General features: G+C 41.9%; 1 protein-coding gene, 1 long non-coding RNA gene and 1 pseudogene across 3 annotated transcripts in view; 1 reads left to right on the top strand and 2 right to left on the bottom strand.

Moving 5' to 3' along the window:
* LOC127418647 (uncharacterized) overlaps positions 1-18088 on the top strand; it is a 91324-nt gene extending 73236 nt beyond the window's left edge. The window contains exon 3 of the long non-coding RNA XR_007893511.1: positions 15853-18088. This is a non-coding gene — a long non-coding RNA (uncharacterized LOC127418647). The remainder of the gene's footprint in view (positions 1-15852) is intronic.
* Positions 1-18742, bottom strand: part of LOC127418601 (E3 ubiquitin-protein ligase TRIM39-like) — a 165455-nt gene extending 146713 nt beyond the window's left edge. For both annotated transcript variants that reach the window (XM_051659239.1, XM_051659238.1), the window contains exons 1-5: positions 18649-18742; positions 18333-18566; positions 18112-18250; positions 14586-14612; positions 11016-14417 (exon numbers count right to left, since the gene is read on the bottom strand). The gene's annotated coding sequence lies outside the window, so the exon portion shown is untranslated. The remainder of the gene's footprint in view (positions 1-11015; positions 14418-14585; positions 14613-18111; positions 18251-18332; positions 18567-18648) is intronic.
* On the bottom strand, positions 1224-19608 carry LOC127418637 (E3 ubiquitin/ISG15 ligase TRIM25-like; annotated as a pseudogene).
* Positions 19609-19862: the final 254 nt, after the last annotated feature.

The following is a 19862-nucleotide window of genomic DNA, read 5'->3' on the forward strand; positions in this document are numbered from 1 at the left end:
TATTCCAGGTTAAATGCAACAATCTCTTTACACAGGATCAGTGTCATTCTTTAGATTTACAGAAAATAATACTGTTGTTTGTTTTTCTCTCTCACACCGTTTCCATGGGAGCACTGATCGTTCTCGGGGATGTACTGATCACAGCAATAATTTACTCACCCATTCCACCTGCTTCACTCTGATTGCACTCCCTACTTATTCCTTGTGTTTCCCCTCATTCTTTGCCAGTTTATTTTTTGCTATAAATCGTTAACTGTGCTCTCTTTTGTAGTTGGAGCTTGCTTGTGTGTCTGTTGGTTGCTTGTCTGTAGAGGAGGGGTTACCGTCTCGATTGCCGCCGCCTTCGCCTGTACTTAAGCCCTATTCCTGTGGAGGAGGATTCCTCAGCCTCGGCCTCGGCCTCTGCCAGCGTATCGGGGGAGAATTTTGTCTGGGCTTGCTTCGCACCATACCAGCTTCTATGGACTCTCTTCAGATTACTCCTGACTTCCACAACACACACATTCATCTACTAACACACTCATCTCTTAGCCCTTTAAGCGGCTCTGTTTTCAGAGACTGCCAATAAATTGACTGAACTGTTTCTCTCTGTGTTTGGGTCTCTTTTTCTCCATCACTCTCTGACATAAACTCCATTGAGAACAAGTTGAATTGAATCCATATATTCCTTGATCTACTTGATTTTCCTAAAAAATGACAGAGAAAAGACTATCTCTACAATGAATTTTATATTTACTCACCAATTTGAGTGAGATTTTGATCTAGAGTGTCTTTGAGTCGAATCAGAACTTTATTCAGAGTGTCCACACTCACATGAGTGTTAATACTGATCTCAGTCCGGTTCTTACTGTTTATAGGTTTGTACAGGGACGGGTAAATCTACATCAGAAGAGAGGAGAAATAAATCAGCATGAGGAGTGTTTTCTAATAATTCTCATTGATGAGAGAGATGGACACTGACCTGTTGGAGATGAAGATGATTTTCAGTGTGTGAGATCTACTCCACCTCAGGGTTTCTCCTCTTTAGCTCAGTGATCTCAAGCGCTATAATGAGATCTTCAGCCTGTTTCTCTGCTGCTTTCTGCTTCTCCTCCAACATCACAACAACTTCAGTCTGACATCTCTCAATGGAGCGAATCAGAGCCGTGAACACCTCAACACTGTGTGATTTCTCTTCTTCTGTGTTTCTCTGATGAGATCAAGTCACAATTTAAAAGTATTTAATTCAGCACCTTTATTTATAAAGAAGATTGCCACAAAATTTGACTCAACTTTCTCATCTCGACAGAGTGTTGGATGTCTTGAATCTTCTTCATTCTGTCTTGGATCATCTGCTGAACATCTGTCTGTGTCTTTACCAGCTGATTCTACCAACAGAGAAAAACACAGGCATATTTCATCACTCAACATAGCTTTTCCCCATCTTCAAAATAAGTATTGATTTAATATTTTTAACTCTTGCCTTCTTCTCTGCACTCTCGTCCTTTATAGGAACGGTGTTGTGAGTCTTGTGGTCTCCTTCAGTGCAGTACAAACATACACACATCTGATCATCTCTGCAGAACAGCTCCAGAGGTCTCTCATGTTTCTGGCATATATAATCCTCCAGATTCTCCACAGCATCCATCAGTTTGTGTTTCTTTAGATGTGGGACTCTCCAATGAGGCTCAAAGTGAGTTTCACAGTAAGAGCTTTGACACATCATGCAAGACTTCATGGCTTTTTGCTTTCTTTCATCACAGAAGTCATGAAGAACTTCAGATTTACCCAGAATAAACTTCTTCTTAAAGTGTTGCACATCCTCTCTGAGTGTTGTATTAATCTTCAGATCAGGTCTTTTGCTGAATGTTTCTTTACAGAATGGACAGCTGCAGTTCTGAGTGTTTTTCCAGCATTCATTCAGGCAGGTCTTGCAGAAGTTGTGTCCACATGGAGTGCTGACTGGGTCAGTAAACACATCCAGACAGATTGAACACTGAAGCTCCTCATTTAGTGCACTACTGGAGGACAACATGGCTGAAAAGACAAATACTGATCATGTATTAGAGACAGGTGTTGGTCGATCAATATTAGAGGTTAAATGTAACACAGCTAATATATGGAACAATATTGGCCAAAACTTTGGCCTAATTATTGGACATCCCGTCTAACTGTCAACCCTAAATACATTCAAAATATTGATTCATAAAACTTCGGCCGATTAATTGGTTATCAGCTCTCTTCCAACACCTTGTCGGTGTCTGCAAAATCCAATATTGTTTGACCTCTACAATATAATTCATATTTCCGAATTTAACCATTTTAATAATACTAATAAGGTACTTGTATCACTGTTATCATGGTCATTTCACCACTACTAATAAATGGAATAACTATACCATTTTATGGAAAGCATCTTTCTCCATTGATGGCCATTCAAAAGTTTCCATATATTCTGACAAAATAAAAACTTTTGCAATATAAACCATTTTTGGAGTGCTTTTTAAAGTGGGAAAATTACTATATTTCCTTCTTGCACCAATATAATAATTCTTAGTGAATCCTTAGACCCTTGGACTGCACACATTCTTGTAATGCCATTAGCCAATCAGCATTGCCAGAAATGTCAGTATGTCATTTCCCTGCAGCTCGAGAGTGCTTAGTTACAACACTTGAGAGAAGAAGAGAAAAAAGAAATCTTTGTCCAAATTTCAGAACTGAGGGCCATGAGGAGCATGCAAGTTGCATTCTTCTGAAAGCAATACTTAGTAAAGTAACAAAGTACTACTACTCAAGTAGGTTACACCCTGTCTGTTACCAATCCTGTTCTTTACTGTCTCACACCACAGGCAGACAGGCACTTCAGAACTTTAATACTTAACATTCAATAGTGCAAACTGGTCTAAATAACTTGTTGGTTAAGTTTTGCATTTCCTCTTCAAAGAACTGAAAATCAACCAATTCATGGTCATATCACCAAAATCACATTAAATTGGTTATATAGAGTTGTTTTATCTCATGCAGACACTGATAGTGGGAATAAATCACAATCATTTTACTATTTGGAATGAAATATTCCAGTAAGTTTACACATTAAAGCCACTGACAGAATCTAAAATGCTGTTGGAAAAGAACTGAAATACAAAATCTCCAGGAGCCACAGTGCAGAACATAGAAACAGATCTTTACAACAACACTTTAACATTATCATGAAAGACTCTTTAAATACTAAATAGGAAAAAAGATTATTTTTCCCCAATCAGTTTCCTATCTGTCACTCACTCAACGTTGTGTCGATGTAGTGACACTAGGGGTCACTCTTGGGAGCCTTTGATAAAAGGCCAATGAAAATTGGCGAGTGGTATTTGCATGCCACTCCCCCGGACATACGGGTATAAAAGGAGCTGGTATGCAACCACTCATTCAGATTTTCTCTTCGGAGCCGAACGGTCATGCTCACTGAGCTGAATTCTCACGACTGTTCATTCACCTCTGCTGGATCTTTCGGCAGAAAAAAGAGAGTATATTTTTCTGAAAGAGTATATTTCTCTAAAAGAGCGGCACACACGGAACGTCTTTTTAAAGACGTGTCTTTTAAAGATGCCTTTCCAATTGTGTGTTGTTCCTGGTTGCGGTCGTTACCTCTCAACTTCAGACGGTCACGATCGCTGTCTTTCGTGTCTGGGCGTGACCCACACGGAGGCAGTGTTCGTGGATGGTTCATGTTCTCACTGCGAGAACATGACCATGGCAACGTTGCGATCGCGGCTTGCTTTCGTAAGAAAAGGGGGCGATTTGGGGACCCCAATGGGACCGCCTTCGCCGGGTATCCCCCCGCGGACCTCCCATTCCCCAGCACGCTCATCTGCCCCAATTCCTGATGAGTCCGCTGGCTCGTCTCACGGCGAGTTCGACCTCTTGTTCGGAGCCCGCGAAGCTGATGAGCTCAGTGTGCACGGTCGTCATCACGACCACCGTCCACCTTTTTTCCCTTGCAGGATTGGCACTCCAGCGGCGGTCTCCCCGCCCCTGCGCGCCCAGCTGTGGCACACATCCGCCCACGATGTGACAGTCTCCACGGGTTGCAAGGAAAGGCCTCTTCCTCCCCAATCCCAGGTTATTCCGGGGGTGGTCACAAGGAGCAAGGTAAGTGCTTCAATGTCCCTGGACTCAGCACGGCCACGAAATGGTGTGGCACCTCGAGCTCCGCCCCGCCGCGAGGCCCCACCTGCCGGAACGTCCGACGACATTGACCTTTGGTCCCCCTCATGCGGAACTTGGATGCGTGGCTTGCACTTTCCAATCCGTCGCAATCCAAAAACGCTGCTACCTTGCGCGCGGAGATCTCCACCCTCCTACGGAAGGGTGCGATAGAACCTGTCCCTCCGGCCAAGATGAAGAAGGGGTTTCACAGCCCCTACTTCATCATACCAAAATAAGGCGGTGGGTTGCGGCCAATCTTGGACCTGCGAGTACTGAACTGGGCTTTACACAGACTCGCATTCTGGCGAGCGTCCGGCATCAAGATTGGTTTGCGGCGGTAGACCTGAAGGATGCGTACTTTCACGTCTTGATTCTACCTCGACACAGACCCTTCCTCCGGCTTGCATTCGAGGGTCAGGTGTATCAGTACAAGATCCTCCCTTTCGGCCTGTCCTTGTCCCCTCGCATCTTCACGAAGGTCGCAGAGGCAGCTCTTGCCCCGTTAAGGGAAGTGGGCATTCGCATTCGCAACTATCTCAATGATTGACTAATCCTAGCTCACTTTCGGAACATGTTGTGTGCACACAGGTACTTGGTGCTCTTGCACCTCAGCCGATTAGGGCTTCGGGTCAACTGGGAAAAGAGCAAGCTCCTCCCGGTTCAGAGCATCTCTTTTCTCAGTTTGGAGCTGGACTCAGTCTTATTGACAGCGTGCCTTACGAACGAGTGCGCACAGTCGGTGCTGACTTGTTTGAAGGCATTCAAACAGAAAACAGCGGTTCCACTAAAACTCTTTCAGAGGCTCCTGGGGCATATGGCATCCTCAGCGGTGGCCACCCCGCTCGGGTTGATGCATATGAGACCGCTTCAGCACTGGCTTCAGACTTGAGTCCCCAGATGGGCAGGGTGCCGCAGGACACATCGCGTGGTCATCACGCTGGTCTGTCACCGTCTATTCAGCCCTTGGACGACCTCTCATTTTTACGGGCAGGTGTTCCCCTAGAGCAGGTCTCCAGGTGCGTCGTGGTCATGACAGACACCTCCAAAACAGGCTGGGACGCTGTTTGCAACGGGCAGGCAGCCGCCGGCTTATGGACAGGCCCGCGGCTCCATTGGCACATCAACTGCCTCGTGTTGTTGGCAATTCTGCTCACCCTGCGGAGGTTCCAGCCATTGATCTTGTTAGTTCAGACAGACAACACAACAACGGTAGCATATGTCAACCGCCAAGGCAGTCTGCGCTTTCGTTGTATGTCACAACTCGCCCGCCGTCTCCTCCTCTGGAGTCAGCAGCACTTCAAGTCGCTGCGAGCCACTCACATCCCGGGCGACCTCAACACTGCAGCAGACGCACTGTCATGGCAGGTTACACTCAGGAGAGAGTGGAGACTCCACCCTCAGGTGGTCCAGCTGATTTGGGGTCGATTCGGACAGGCACAAGTAGACCTGTTCTCCTCCCAAGAATCCTCCCACTGCCCGCTCTGGTATGCCCTGACCGAGGCACCTCTCAGCATAGATGCGCTGGCACACAGCTGGCCTCCTGGCCTACACAAATATGCGTTTCCCCCAGTGAGCCTACTTGCACAGACTCTGTGAAAGGTCAGGGAGGACAAGGAGCAGGTCATCCTGGTAGTACCCTACTGGCCCACCCAGACGTGGTTCTCGGACCTCACGCTCCTTGCGACAGCCCCACCTGGCAAATTCCCGAGGAAGGACCTTCTTTCTCAGGGACGGGGCACCATCTGGCACTCGCGACCAGACCTCTGAAATCTCCATGACTGACCCCTGGACGGGACACGGAAGACCTAAGCGGTCTACCACCCGTGGTGGTAGACAAGATCACTCAGGTTCTACAACCTCTGAGTGGAACCGGTTTCATCCCAGGTAGTGGCACGCAATACAAACGGATAAGCCCGGGATAGCCAGCTGGGTGTATCGCTTGCACATAGCACCTTTCACCTCCTCTGAGCTGAAGACGTGTGGCATTATTTCCCAGTAGCGTTCACAAACTATGTTCCTGGTTGACTTCCTCCAAGCCCTGTGGCAGTCGAGTTTTTGGAAAAACTCGCTGCCGGCCCATTACACGTGCAAACTAAGAGCCCTGTTCTGGGGTAGGTGCTTGACATGTGGCGGTTCCCTGTAAGGTAACCCCATGCGATGTATATCTTCCGCTAATTCGTTTCCCTGTTGGCAAACTGCGTCTTCCTTGGGCAGAGCCCCCTCTGCTACAGTCTCTATGTTTGTAGAAACTCCTCCCCCGTTGATTAGGATCTACCATGAGACTCTCCACATGGTCGGCAAGACCATGTGACGTATTTTCCACTTAAATATCCCCCCCTCTCTTTGGGTGAGGTGTGGTCTCCGCAGTGTCCTCCCCTTGGGAGGGACACCCCCTGACTAGACCTGGCGGCCCAGTCGGATATTCCCCCTTCTTTTTTAGGGAGTGGAAAAAAAGAAGGAGAAAAGAGGCCACGACTGGGTTAGCCTGTCTCTGTCTTTTGGGTAGTCGACTTGTCCCCAAAGGGCCGTTCTACACTCATAACTAGGTTGGGGAGGTTACGTGTCAGCCTGATGTGCTGGCTACGAGGCACACAGTTGTCTGCCTGTCACACACCTCCAGTTCACAAAACGCATTTCAGCCAGTTGCGGTGTTTTGTATAGGGACCCCTAGTGTCACTACATCGACACAACGTCGAGTGAGTGACAGATAGAGAATGTCCTGGTTACTTGCGTAACCTCCGTTCCCTGATGGAGGGAATGAGACGTTGTGTCCCTCCTGCCACAACACTGAACTACCCGCTGAAATGTACAGACCTTGTCTCGGCTCCTCAGCATAAAACCTGAATGAGTGGTTGCATACCAGCTCCTTTTCAGAATCAGAATCAGATCAGAATGAGCTTTATTGCCAAGTATGCTTACACATACAAGGAATTTGTCTTGGTGACATGAGCTTCCAGTGTACCACCATACAAAAACAATACAAAAACAGCAGCAAGACATAGATAATAATAAAAAATAAAAAATAATTATACACATACATACAGACACACACATACATACATACACACATACACGTGGGTAGTGCAAATCTAATACAACCTGTAATAATACAGTGTAAATACAAATCTCTTATGTACAGTGCAAATGCTTTTTTTTTCTTTTTTTTCAGAGGAATGAAATGGCAGAAGAGGTTGGATATGTTGGATAAATATAAGAAAGACTAAACTGTGTATTGCACATAGTTATTGCTCAATGGGGCAATTTAACTGTTCATGAGATGGATAGCCTGAGGGAAAAAACTGTTCCTGTGCCTGACGGTTCTGGTGCTCAGAGCTCTGAAGTGTCGGCCAGAAGGCAACAGTTCGAAAAGGTAGTGGGCAGGGTGAGTGGGGTCCAGAGTGATTTTTCCAGCCTTTTTCCTCACTCTGGAAGTGTATAGTTCTTGAAGGGCAGGCAGGGAGCAACCAATAATCCTCTCAGCAGTCCGAACTGTCCTTTGCAGTCTTCTGATGTCTGATTTCATAGCTGAACCAAACCAGACAGTTACTGAAGTGCAGAGGACAGACTCAATGACTACTGAGTAGAACTGTATCAGCAGTGCCTGTGGCAGGTTGAACTTCCTCAGCTGGCGAAGGAAGTACAACCTCTGCTGGGCCTTTTTCACAGTGGAGTCAATGTGTGTCTCCCACTTCAGGTCCTGTGAGATGGTAGTGCCCAGAAACCTGAATGACTCCACTGCTGCCACAGTGCTGTTTAGAATGGTGAGGGGGGACAGTGTTGTGGTGTTCCTCCTAAAGTGCACAATCATCTCCACCGTTTTGAGCGTGTTCAGCTCAAAACTATCAAAACAGCAAAATGCCAGTACAGGAGCAAGATTGAAGGACAGTTTAACACCACCAACTCTAGAAGCATGTGTCAGGGAATTAACATCATCACGGACTTTAAAGGGAATAAAAACTCCGCCATGAACACCGCTGCCTCTCTACCGGATGAGCTAAATACTTTCTATGCTCGTTTCGAGGGAAATAACACCGCCCTCGCGGAGAGAGCTCTCACGGCTGAAGCTACAGAGGTTAGTTCACTCTCCGTCTCTGTAGCGGATGTAACCCGATCCTTCCGACGGGTGAATATCCGCAAAGCCGCGGGCCCAGACGGCATTCCGGGCCGTGTCATCAGAGCGTGCGCGAACCAGCTGGCTGGTGTTTTTACGGACATTTTCAACCTTTCCCTCTCTTTGTCTGTAGTCCCCACATGCTTTAAAACATCCACCATTGTGCCTGTTCCAAAACAATCAAAAATAACTTGTTTAAATGACTGGCGTCCTGTTGCTCTGACCCCCATCATCAGCAAATGTTTTGAGAGACTAATCAGAGATTACATCTGCTCTGTCTTGCCACTCAATCTTGACCCGCTGCAGTTTGCTTACCGCAACAACCGCTCCACTGATGATGCCATTGCATCTACAATACACACTGCTCTCTCCCACCTGGAAAAAAAGAACACTTATGTGAGAATGCTGTTTGTAGGCTACAGCTCAGCATTCAACACCATAGTGCCCTCCAAGCTAGATGAGAAACTCTGGGCTCTGGGCTTAAACAGCTCGCTGTGCAGCTGGATCCTGGACTTCCTGTCAAGCAGACGCCAGGTGGTTAGAATAGGCAGCAACATCTCCTCATTGCTGATCCTCAACACTGGAGCCCCACAGGGCTGTGTTCTCAGCCCACTACTGTATTCCTTGTACACACATGACTGTGTGGCAACACATAGCTCCAATGCCATCATTAAGTTTGCTGATGACACGACGGTGGTAGGTCTGATCACTGACAATGATGAAACAGCCTACAGAGAGGAGGTGCACACTCTGACACACTGGTGTCAGGAGCACAACCTCTCCCTCAACGTCAGTAAGACAAAGGAGCTTGTGGTGGACTTCAGAAGAAAAGACAGAGAACACAGTCCCATCACCATCAATGGAGCACCAGTGGAGAGAGTCAGCAGCTTCAAGTTCCTGGGTGTCCACATCACTGAGGAACTCACATGGTCCGTCCACACTGAAGTCGTTGTGAAGAAGGCTCATCAGCGCCTCTTCTTCCTGAGACGGCTGAGGAAGTTTGGAATGAACCGCCACATCCTCACACGGTTCTACACCTGCACTGTGGAGAGCATCCTGACTGGCTGTATCTCCGCCTGGTACGGCAATAGCACCGCCCACAACCGCAAAGCACTGCAAAGGGTGGTGCGAACTGCCAAACACATCATCGGAGGTGAGCTTCCCTCCCTCCAGGAAATATATACAAGGCGGTGTGTGAAAAAAGCTCGGAGGATCATCAGAGACTCCAGCCACCCGAGCCATGGGCTGTTCTCACTGCTACCATCAGGTAGGCGGTATCGCAGCATCAGGACCCGCACCAGCCGACTCCATGATAGCTTCTTCCCCCAAGCAATCAGACTTCTGAACTTTTGATCTCTCATGATCAATATACATCAGCACTGCACTTTATTACCCTTACTCTTATATCTCACACCGGACTGTCATAAATTATATTATTATTATATTATGTCTCTCTTAACAACTGACTATCAACCGACAGCCTGAATGTCAATACAGTACAATACTGTACATTCTATATATATATATATATATATATATATATATATATATATATATACTTTTTTTATATATATATATTTTAATTTTTAATTTTTATTGAATAATGTGTATCTATATAGTAAAAAACAAACAAAAACAAAAAACAAAAACAGCGTATTGTATACTGTACAGTGTATGTTATTATTTGTATATTGTTGAGTGTAATTATGTGTATAACAGATGTTTAAATTGTGTTGTGTTAATTTGATGTTATTGTAAATTGGTATATGTCTCATCACTGTCACGACTGCTATGTTGATCGGAACTGCACCCAAGAATTTCACACACCATTGCACTTGTGTATATGGCTGTGTGACAATAAAGTGATTTGATTTGATTTTGATTTGAGGTTGTTTTGACTGCACCAGACAGCCAGCTGTTTAACCTCCCTTCTGAATGCAGACTCATCGTCATCTCGGATGAGGCCGATGACAGTGTTGTCATCTGCAAACTTCAGGAGCTTGACAGAGGGGTCCTTGGCAATGCAGTCATTGGTGTATAGGGAGAAGAGTAGTGGGGAGAGCACACATCCTTGGGGGGCACCAGTGCTGATTGTACAGGTGCTGGAAGTGAGTTTCCCCTGTCTCAAAAGCTGTTGCCTGTCCGTCAGAAAGCTGGTAATCCACTGATAGATAGACAAAGGAACAGAGAGTTGGTGTAATTTATTCTGGAGTATAGCTGTTATAATGGTGTTGAAAGCCGAACTGAAGTCCACAAAAAGGATTCTTGCATATGACCCTGTTCTGTCCAGATGTTGCAGGATAATTTTATACCCGTATGTCCGGGGGAGTGGCATGCAATTACCACTTGCCAATTTTTATTGGCGTTTTATCAAAGACCAGAGGAGTCTCGGGCTCCCAAGAGTCACTACATCGTCACAACGTCTCGTTCCCTCCATCAGGGAACGGAGGTTACGCAAGTAACCAGCACATTATCTCACCTCAAAATAAAAACCTGACAGGTCTTTTTGTGTGTGAGTGTTTTATATTTTTATTTTCACTGACAGTTTTCACTGGACTGTGTTCTGCAGTTCAAATACTTACTGTTTCTTTCAATTTAACATCATGACAGCACACATCAAACTCTGATTTACAGCCAATTAAATGACAGACATTTAATGACATTGTGATTCTATTTCAGGGCAGTAAACTACTGAACTAGTTCTTATATTTCCATCACTTACCTGTGAGTGAATATCAGCTGTGATCTAGAAAGTCTCTAAGTGTCTGATTCCTGTTTGAAGAGACTTCAGTTGTTCATCAGTTTAGTTTTTCTTTCACTGAAATCTTTCACTCACCTGCAGTGATGTCATAGCTCCACCCATATGTTCATGAATATGGAACAGATTATAATTCATACCTGTTGAGTGTGTTTGTATTAATAGTTTCAATTACATTAAAAGTCTAAGATGCATACAAAGTGCACAATTAAAATGTCCAGTAAGAAAACAAAATCAACTTTGAGATCACTTTATTGAGAACATCCATTTGATTGTTACTCATGTAGAGGCTCATGATCCATAATATCTATAACACACACACACATAAAGGAATACTGTAATGACTGTAACATTGGCCGACAGTGTCTCTCTGTTATACAGTGAAGTGAAAAAGTCAAAATGAAGATTTGTGATTTTAGTTCAGAAGTTTTTCACACCAGCTCATGACCAGAATCCTGTATGGAGTGTTTTATATAATGGTTTATGTTAGATGTGGCTTCTGGAATGTTTTTAAAATGTTGACTAGTGGTGTAACATAACTACAACCAAAATGCAATGTTCTGAAATGTTATGGGAATGTTTTGTCTCTTTTTTTTTTTCTTTTTTTTATGGGAATGTTTTTCAGTACTGGTAGCAGACCTTGACACTCAAAACAAACAATAAACCAAAGTAATAAATACAAAGAATATAAAGGCCTATAAAGAGTTTTGGGAAAAATAAAGATTGTATAGTGATGATGAATAAATGAGCAAAAATCAAAAAGTGTTAGAACTATCCCTGCTTTTTCTTACTAATTTGTACAAACTTTATGAAACCTATACTCATTATTTGTGAGCACTTTTTGTAGTAAATAACATGTTTGGGGGGGAAAAAATCACAAACGGTTGTACGGACTGATCCATAACCTGTTTAGTTGTTCAACCTCAAAGTTTAAAGGTTCAAAATTTGATCATTTGGAGAGAATCAGTGAAATCCTCAATCATCATTGTGTTCTTGTACAAGATTCATAAAATCTGGTGTTTCCATCTACAAAATAATATGCCATGCCAACATGTTTGTGCAGTTTTCTGAATTAGCTTTGTGAAAAAAATAATGCAGTAGTTTAATGAAAAAACAGATAACATATTACAATAATGTTGTATTTGTTAACATTAGTAAATGCATTAGGTATCATGAACTAACAAATCTGAGCATGAATTAATGAATCTTGTTTAATGTTTATAAAAATACAATTGTTCATTGTTAGTTCATGTTAGCTTGTAATGCATTAACTATTGTTAACTTATACAACTTTTAATTTTAAAAATGCTTTAGTAGGTCTGTATGTTGAAATGAACATTACACCTACTTTAGTGTTGTAAAAGTATTGTTCATTGTTAGTTTATGTTATCTGTTTTAGTCAACTAATGTTAATAAATATAACCTTACTGTACAGTTTTGATTAACTATAAAACTATATATATAACTATATACTAATATATAAATATATACGTATATATAAATTGGAAATGTGCAGCTAGGATAAAAGTTTGCCTTTGTGTTCAACAGATGAGATAAAGTCATACAGGTTTGGAACAATATGAGGGTGAGTAAATAACAGAATTGTAAATAATAGAATTGTTTTGGGTGAACAAAAACCCTTTTAATGTGGTTTCACATAAACTGTTGAATGTGTGCTGCTAACAGAGAAATTCAAAATCATAGAAACAAAACCCAAAATAAATCAAAACTGTGTTATATTTTAGCATCTACAAAGTAGTCACACTTTGCCTTGAATTTGCAGACATGTACTCTTGACATTTTCTCAACCAACTTCTTGAGGTATCACCCTGGGATGCTTTTTAAACAGTATTGAAGGAGTTCCCATCTATATGCTGGGCACTTATTGGCTGTTTATTTTAATTATTCAGTCCAATTTCAAAAACTTTTTTTATTAATAACATTTTAGTTTTATAATGAAATAAATTAATATGTTGGCACAATCATATTTTTGTCTACAAAACTAATTTCAAAGATTTAAGCATACACCTTCAGATCAAAAGATTTTTAAGATCATGAGAAACATTTCAGGCAAGTGACCCCAAACTTTTGAACGGTAGTGTAAAACCGGCCGCTTCAGATTTTCTTGTATAATGCTTCAAACAGTTTAAATTATATAATGTATTTTAAAATTAGACAACAGGGCTGATTAATCGGATGTAGATATTTTTCCCCCCAAGCGCATCTTCACTTCAGTTCAGCAGCAGAAGTTGTTTTACAAACCGCCATTAGGGCGATTTCAGACACAGCTACAGTTTTGTTTAATGTGATTAACATCATTTGTGATATTATTTATGTGAGTTGACTGTCAAGATCACATTCCAGAATCCACTGCTGCAAGTGTTGAAGAATGTTTTGTTCCATATAGAGGAATAAGAAATGCAGAGAGTCAGAAAGATTGTTTTTGGTTAAGATGATCAATTTTATTTTTATACTGTTTTAATCTGAGGTGAGCTGTTTTCATGCACTTTAAATCTGTCAAAAAAACAAAACTAATGTACATCATGTGCTGTTTTAAACATGATAAACACTGTTCTTAGAGTGTGAAAAGTTGATTTTCTCTCTCTCAGTGATGTGGAAAAGCTGGAGACAGTTTCATTGATGGAGAAGTTTGTTCTCATGTTTCCCGGCTCAAGTGCACAGAGTCAGTGATATTGTGCTCAAACTAAAGTACACAGAACACACTAGCAACCATCCAGATCTCCCTAGCAACCATACTTCATTTTCTTTTAAGAAATCTAATGATCATGTAGTTTTTTTATATTTATGGGGTGTAAATTCATTAATTGTAACTGACAGTTGTGATGATCAGTGGAGTTGAGTTTTTACCTTTAGCATTAAGACTTGGGCTAAAACAGGGAAAGAGTGTTTGAGTGAAAGACTGACCAGTGAAAGAGTAGATATGAGAGCTGGACTCCACATCATAAAAGGAGACCAGACCCTCTTCATAATCCACAAACACACCAACCTTCTGTGGCTTCACTCTCACACACAGAGAGACAGGAGGACCAGCACAGGCTTTATATTCATTCTCATTCCTCAACATCACAGTACAGAATCCATTCACTGGAGTCGCTGTGATCTCTCCCTTCCTGTTAATGGATTCTCTGACCACTCCTAAATCCCACTCAGTCTTTCCCTTCACCTGCACCTCAAAATAAAATCTACCTGAACTGAATCCCTTCTTTCCCAGAACAGAGACACATCTATCAAATCTCTCTGGTTTATCTGGGAGGTTTTGTTTAATGTCTCCACATGTCACTTGTTTTCCATCATCAGACAGGATGAGATATGGATTAGCTATATCAGGATCCAGAGTCACATCCACTGAGAGAGATCAGAGAATATCAATCACTTCAGAATACAAACATTTTGATTGATGTAATATTGAATCCAGAGTATAATGAAACTGTAGTGCAGTAAGTCAGCTGTCAGTATATAAATGTAAAGTATTGTAAGTGTATATGAGAGAACAGTGAAGATCACACACTGTACCTGCATACTGCTGCATCCTCCTCAATACTGTCAACACAAATCACAAGAAAACATCATCAATTGTTTATAGGAATATTACAGGATAAATGCTTCTGAAACTCTATGGACATGCTGTTGATTAACACAGAAAGCCATTTTCACTCGTCTCAAGACAGTTACTGACACGAGTAAATCTGTACATTATGTTTGCTATACACTAGAGCTGTCACGATTATGACATTTGGCTGACGATTAATTGTCAAACAAATAATTGTGATTATGAAGATTAATTGTCTTGTTAAGGGCTTTTATGATTAATTGTCATATAAATTGTCATTTTTAAGGTGTTTTTTTCTGCATGTGCTTCATACACCTTAAGAAGTAATTTTTCCATATTTAACTTCAAATATATAAATCAAATAATAAAATATGAATAAACTATTTTTCCTTTTAAGTCTTTAAAAACTTATGAATGACATGAAAAATAATGTTTAAATATCAAAATATTCCTAATTACTTAAAATGTATCTCTTTAATTTTGGTCAATTTTACATTTACACTTATTTTTTGAACTAACATATATAATATATTTTTAATAAAAAATAAAATATAATTTTTATACATATATTATTATATTTATCTTTTATTTTTATTATATTATGCAATAGTAAAACATTTCTTTCCTAATTTCTTCATGTTCACATATTTTAATTGTGGGAGATTTTAACATTCATGTTTGTTGTCCTGAAAAACCTTTGGTATCACAGTTTTTAGATTTAGATTCTCTTAATTTCACTCAGTTTGTCACGGGCACTACTCATGAGCAGGGTCACATGTTGGATCTGGTTTTATCTTTCGCTCCTCAAATTTGTAATGTTGAAATCGGTGATTACTGTGTGTCTGATCATATGCCTGTGATTTTTAATGTCACTTTGAATTGTGGATCATCGAGCTCTCAGTCTTCTGCTTATTGATCTAGATTGATCACTTCATCTGCATCGACGGCTTTTACAGATGCTTTTTTAGTCTCCTCCTTTACATCATTTATTGAGTATCCCTCTTTTAAGGCAGGTCCTGATGAGCTGGTTACTGTGTTTAACTCTGAGTGTTCAGATATTTTGGATGTTATTGCTCCGGATAAAAACATCATAGTTCGAGGTCAACCGTGGTTAGATAATGCTACTCATGCTGTCAGACAGGAGTGTAGAAAGTCTGATCAGAGATAGAAAAAGATAAATGACATGTTTCACATCAAATTATGAGGGAGAGTGTGTTGAAATATTAAAAGGTTGTGAAGGATGCAAGAACAAATAATTTTTCTAATATTATTTCTTTACTCTCTAACTCTCCCAGAGTGTTGTTCAACACCATTAATAGATTACTGAACCTGGAGAGAGTTGATTTAAACCCCTCTGTGGATATTTGTGAACTGTTTTTGAAACGTTTTGTTGATAAAATAAAGGAAATTAAAATAAAGGCTGAGTTTTCCTCCAGTTTATGACACTGATCCGGTGATAGTGACTGTTAGTGATGAGATTTTTGATCAGTTTCACCTTGTGTCTCTCTCAGAAGCAAAACAGATTATATCTCATCTGAAGTCTTCTACTTGCCCCTGTGATGTTGTTCCTGTGCGCCTTCTCAAGGAGATGGTAGATATCATTAGCTCTAGCATCATGTCTATCATCAATAGTAGTCTTGTTGACGTGTGATTCCACTTTGCTTTAAGCAAGCAATTGTTCAGCCTCTTTTGAAGAAGCCAAGTTTAGATCCTTTGGATCTGAAGAATTATCGGCTGATCTCTAAGCTGCCAAATCTTTCCAAGATTTTGGAGAAAGTAGTTTTATCCCAGCTGAAGTGTTTTTTAACTCAGAACAATGTCTTAGACAAGTTTCAATCTGGATTTAGGGCTGGTCACAGTACTGAGTCAGCTCTGTTAAGGGTAGCAAATGATTTGTTACTAATTGGTGACTCAGGTAGCATGCTGCTTTAATTTTGTTGGACCTCAGTGCGGCATTTGATGCTATTGATCATTAAATTCTTATTAGTCGTCTAAGGCATGCTGTGGGGTTACAATGTACAGTTTTAAGATGGTTTATATCTTACCTTGAAGGTAGATCCCATTTTGTTTTCTTTGTATATGCTACCCCTTGACATGATTTTTAAGAAATATTGTATATCTTACCACTTCTATGCAGATGACACTCAAATCTATCTCCCACTGCAGCCTGGAGTGAATCGTACTTTTAATTTGTTTTTGTTATGTTTAGAAGTAGTTAAAGGTTGGCTGGGTCAAAATCTTCTCCAGTTAATTGTGAAGAAAACAGAGATCATTATCTTTGGATCTGATGTATGTGGTGGAGATATTACCAATGCTTAGGTCCATGGGCCGCTAATCTGCAAAGCCAAGTGAAAAATCTGAGTGTTGTTTTTGATTCATCACTAAAATTTGATAAACAGATTAAGGCTGTTGTAAAAAGTTGTTTTTATCAACTAAGAGCCATCATTCAGCAAGGGGAGGGGAGGAGGGGCTCCTAACCGACCGCCTGGAGTGGTCAGGGCCACTGCCAGGGGCGGAGGAGGGCCCTACCAGCCGCTAAAACGTGGCGGGGTTGAGAGGACCGCCGACCGCGTGTGGGGAGGTGCTCCTGGCCAATCGCCTGGTGTGGGAGAACCGCTGCCAGGGTTGGGGGAGGACTCTTTCTGTCCACCGAAAACACGGCGGGGCATTCTGTCCGCCAGGGGCCGGAGGACTGCCTCCGATCTGCCCGGAGAGGCACGGCTGTTATCCACCGAGGACCACGCGATGGTGCATCAGAGAACTAGTGAGTGAGGGTTTTTTTCTCTCTTTCCTCTCTCTCTATTGCTGTCGCTCCATGTCGGCCTTTCCCTCGCCTGTTTTTTTTTTTTTTGTTGTTGTTGTTTTTCCCCTCCTGTCTCCTCCCAGGTCAAAGAAGGCGGTGATGATCCGCCAGTAGGCAGGGCGCAAGGCACGCCCCCTCCGGAGGTGGGGACATCGTGCCGGGGGCTCCCCAGCCTGAGGCAACCCAGGGAGGAGTGTAGCTTGGAAGAGGGCAGGGCCGGTCTGGAATGGCGCACGCTGGACCCCAATCAGCCTGATGAGGTGAGCAAGGGATAAAGGCGACCGCAGACGAGAGAGAGAGAACTACAGGCAGCTGCCCTGTATGTGTTTACTGTATGTTTGTGTGTTATTATTTAAGTTTATCATTAAACTTTATTTATATTGTCAAGCCGGTTCTCACCGCCTCCTTTCTCTTTTAACCCCTTTACAGTGCGCTTTGTGTTCACTATCCTAGTTTATACTTTTAGTTTATATTTTCGCAAGCATCTGCTGACAGCGCATGTCACATCGCTTCACGTGCTCTTCAGGAGCTGGTTTATGTCCGCAGTGCGGCTCAGTGAAGCTCGGACTCAAGAGTTCAACTGAGTGACACACAAATGCGTTCGTGGCATTTATACAGTATATTCACTTAAAATTCCCTTATTCCCTTAATTTCCCTTAAATGCAACAGGCCTACTATACACTTACCAGTTTGACTGAGTTTTTGATGTAGAGTGTCTTTGAGTCGAGTCAGAGCTCTATTCAGAGTGTCCACACTCACATGAGTGTTAATACTGATCTCAGTCCAGTTCTTACTGTTTTTAGGGCTGTACAGGGACAGGTCAATCTACAGCAGGAGAGAGGAGAAATCCATCAGCATGAAGAGTGTTTTCTAATCATTCTCATTGATGAGAGAGATGGACACTGACCTGTAGGAGATGAAGATGATCTTCAGTGTGTGAGATCTGCTCCAGCTCAGAGTTTCTCCTCTTTAGCTCAGTGATCTCCTGCTCCAGCTCTTTAATGAGATCTTCAGCCTGTTTCTCGGCTGCTTTCTGCTTCTCCTCCAACATCAAAACAACTTCAGTCTGACATCTCTCAATGGAGCAAATCAGAGCCGTGAACACCTCAACACTGTGTGATTTATCTTCTTCTGTGTTTCTCTGGTGAGATCAAGTCACAATTTAAATGTATTTAATTCAGCACCTTTATTTATAAAGAAGATTTAAACAAAATTTGACTCACCTTTCTTATCTTTACAGAGTGTTGGATGTCTTGAATCTTCTTCATTCTGTTCTGGATCATCTGCTGCACGTCTGTCTGTGTCTTTACCAGCTGATTCTACAGACAGAGAACAACACAGACACATTTCATCACTCAACATAGCTTTTCCATCTTCAAAATAAGTATTGATTGAATATTAGTAACTCTTGCCTTCTTCTCTGCACTCTCGTCCTCTATAGGAACAGTGTTGTGAGTCTTGTGGTCTCCTTCAGTGCAGTACAAACACACACACGTCTGATCATCTCTGCAGAACAGCTCCAGAGGTCTCTCATGTTTCTGGCATATATAATCCTCCAGATTCTCCACAGCATCCATCAGTTTGTGTTTCTTTAGACCCAGAACTCTCCGATGAGGCTCCAGGTGAGTTTCACAGTAAGAGCTTTGACACATCAGACAAGACTTCACGGCTTTCTGCTTTCTTTCATCACAGATGTCACAGAGAACTTCAGATTTACCCAGATTAAACTTCTTCTTAAAGTGTTGCACAACCTCTCTGAGTGTTGTATTAATCTTCAGATGAGGTCTTTTGCTGAATGTTTCTTTACAGAATGGACAGCTGCAGTTCTGAGTGTTTTTCCAGTATTCATTCAGGCAGGTCTTGCAGAAGTTGTGTCCACATGGAGTTGTGACTGGATCAGTGAACACATCCAGACAGATTGAACACTGAAGCTCCTCATTTAGTGAACTACTGGAGGACAACATCACTGAAAAATACAAATTATTGAAAGTATTATTGTATATAGGTATAATTTGATGTGATGTTTAGGTTTTTCACATGACATTATCATTGTTGTTGATGTTATTTGTTTCATTAATTCACTCATTTATTATTTTTCTAGATCACTGACTTGGATGTAAATCTTCTAAACTGTTTCTCCTGGTTGGTCTTTGTTTTGGTGATGTTGATGAAGATTATGCCATTGCTCTTCCTCTCTTTATGTCTGTTTAGGACACAACACTCCAACATCTCATTTCACAGCATAAAACATGACCAAAGTGTGTGAAATATTAAAGATGAACTTCTCAAGAGGATATTCAGTACACTTCTGAGTAAGTACTCATATATTCCAGATCTCCAGTTTTATGAAATGACTCGATGTAAGATGATAGTCAAAAGTTCAATTGTTAAAAACGTGTCTGTGATCCAAAGTACTAAATGTTGAACTTTAAAACTG

Source organism: Myxocyprinus asiaticus, chromosome 28 (assembly GCF_019703515.2).
Source record: "Myxocyprinus asiaticus isolate MX2 ecotype Aquarium Trade chromosome 28, UBuf_Myxa_2, whole genome shotgun sequence".
NCBI classification, from domain to species: Eukaryota; Metazoa; Chordata; class Actinopteri; order Cypriniformes; family Catostomidae; genus Myxocyprinus; species Myxocyprinus asiaticus.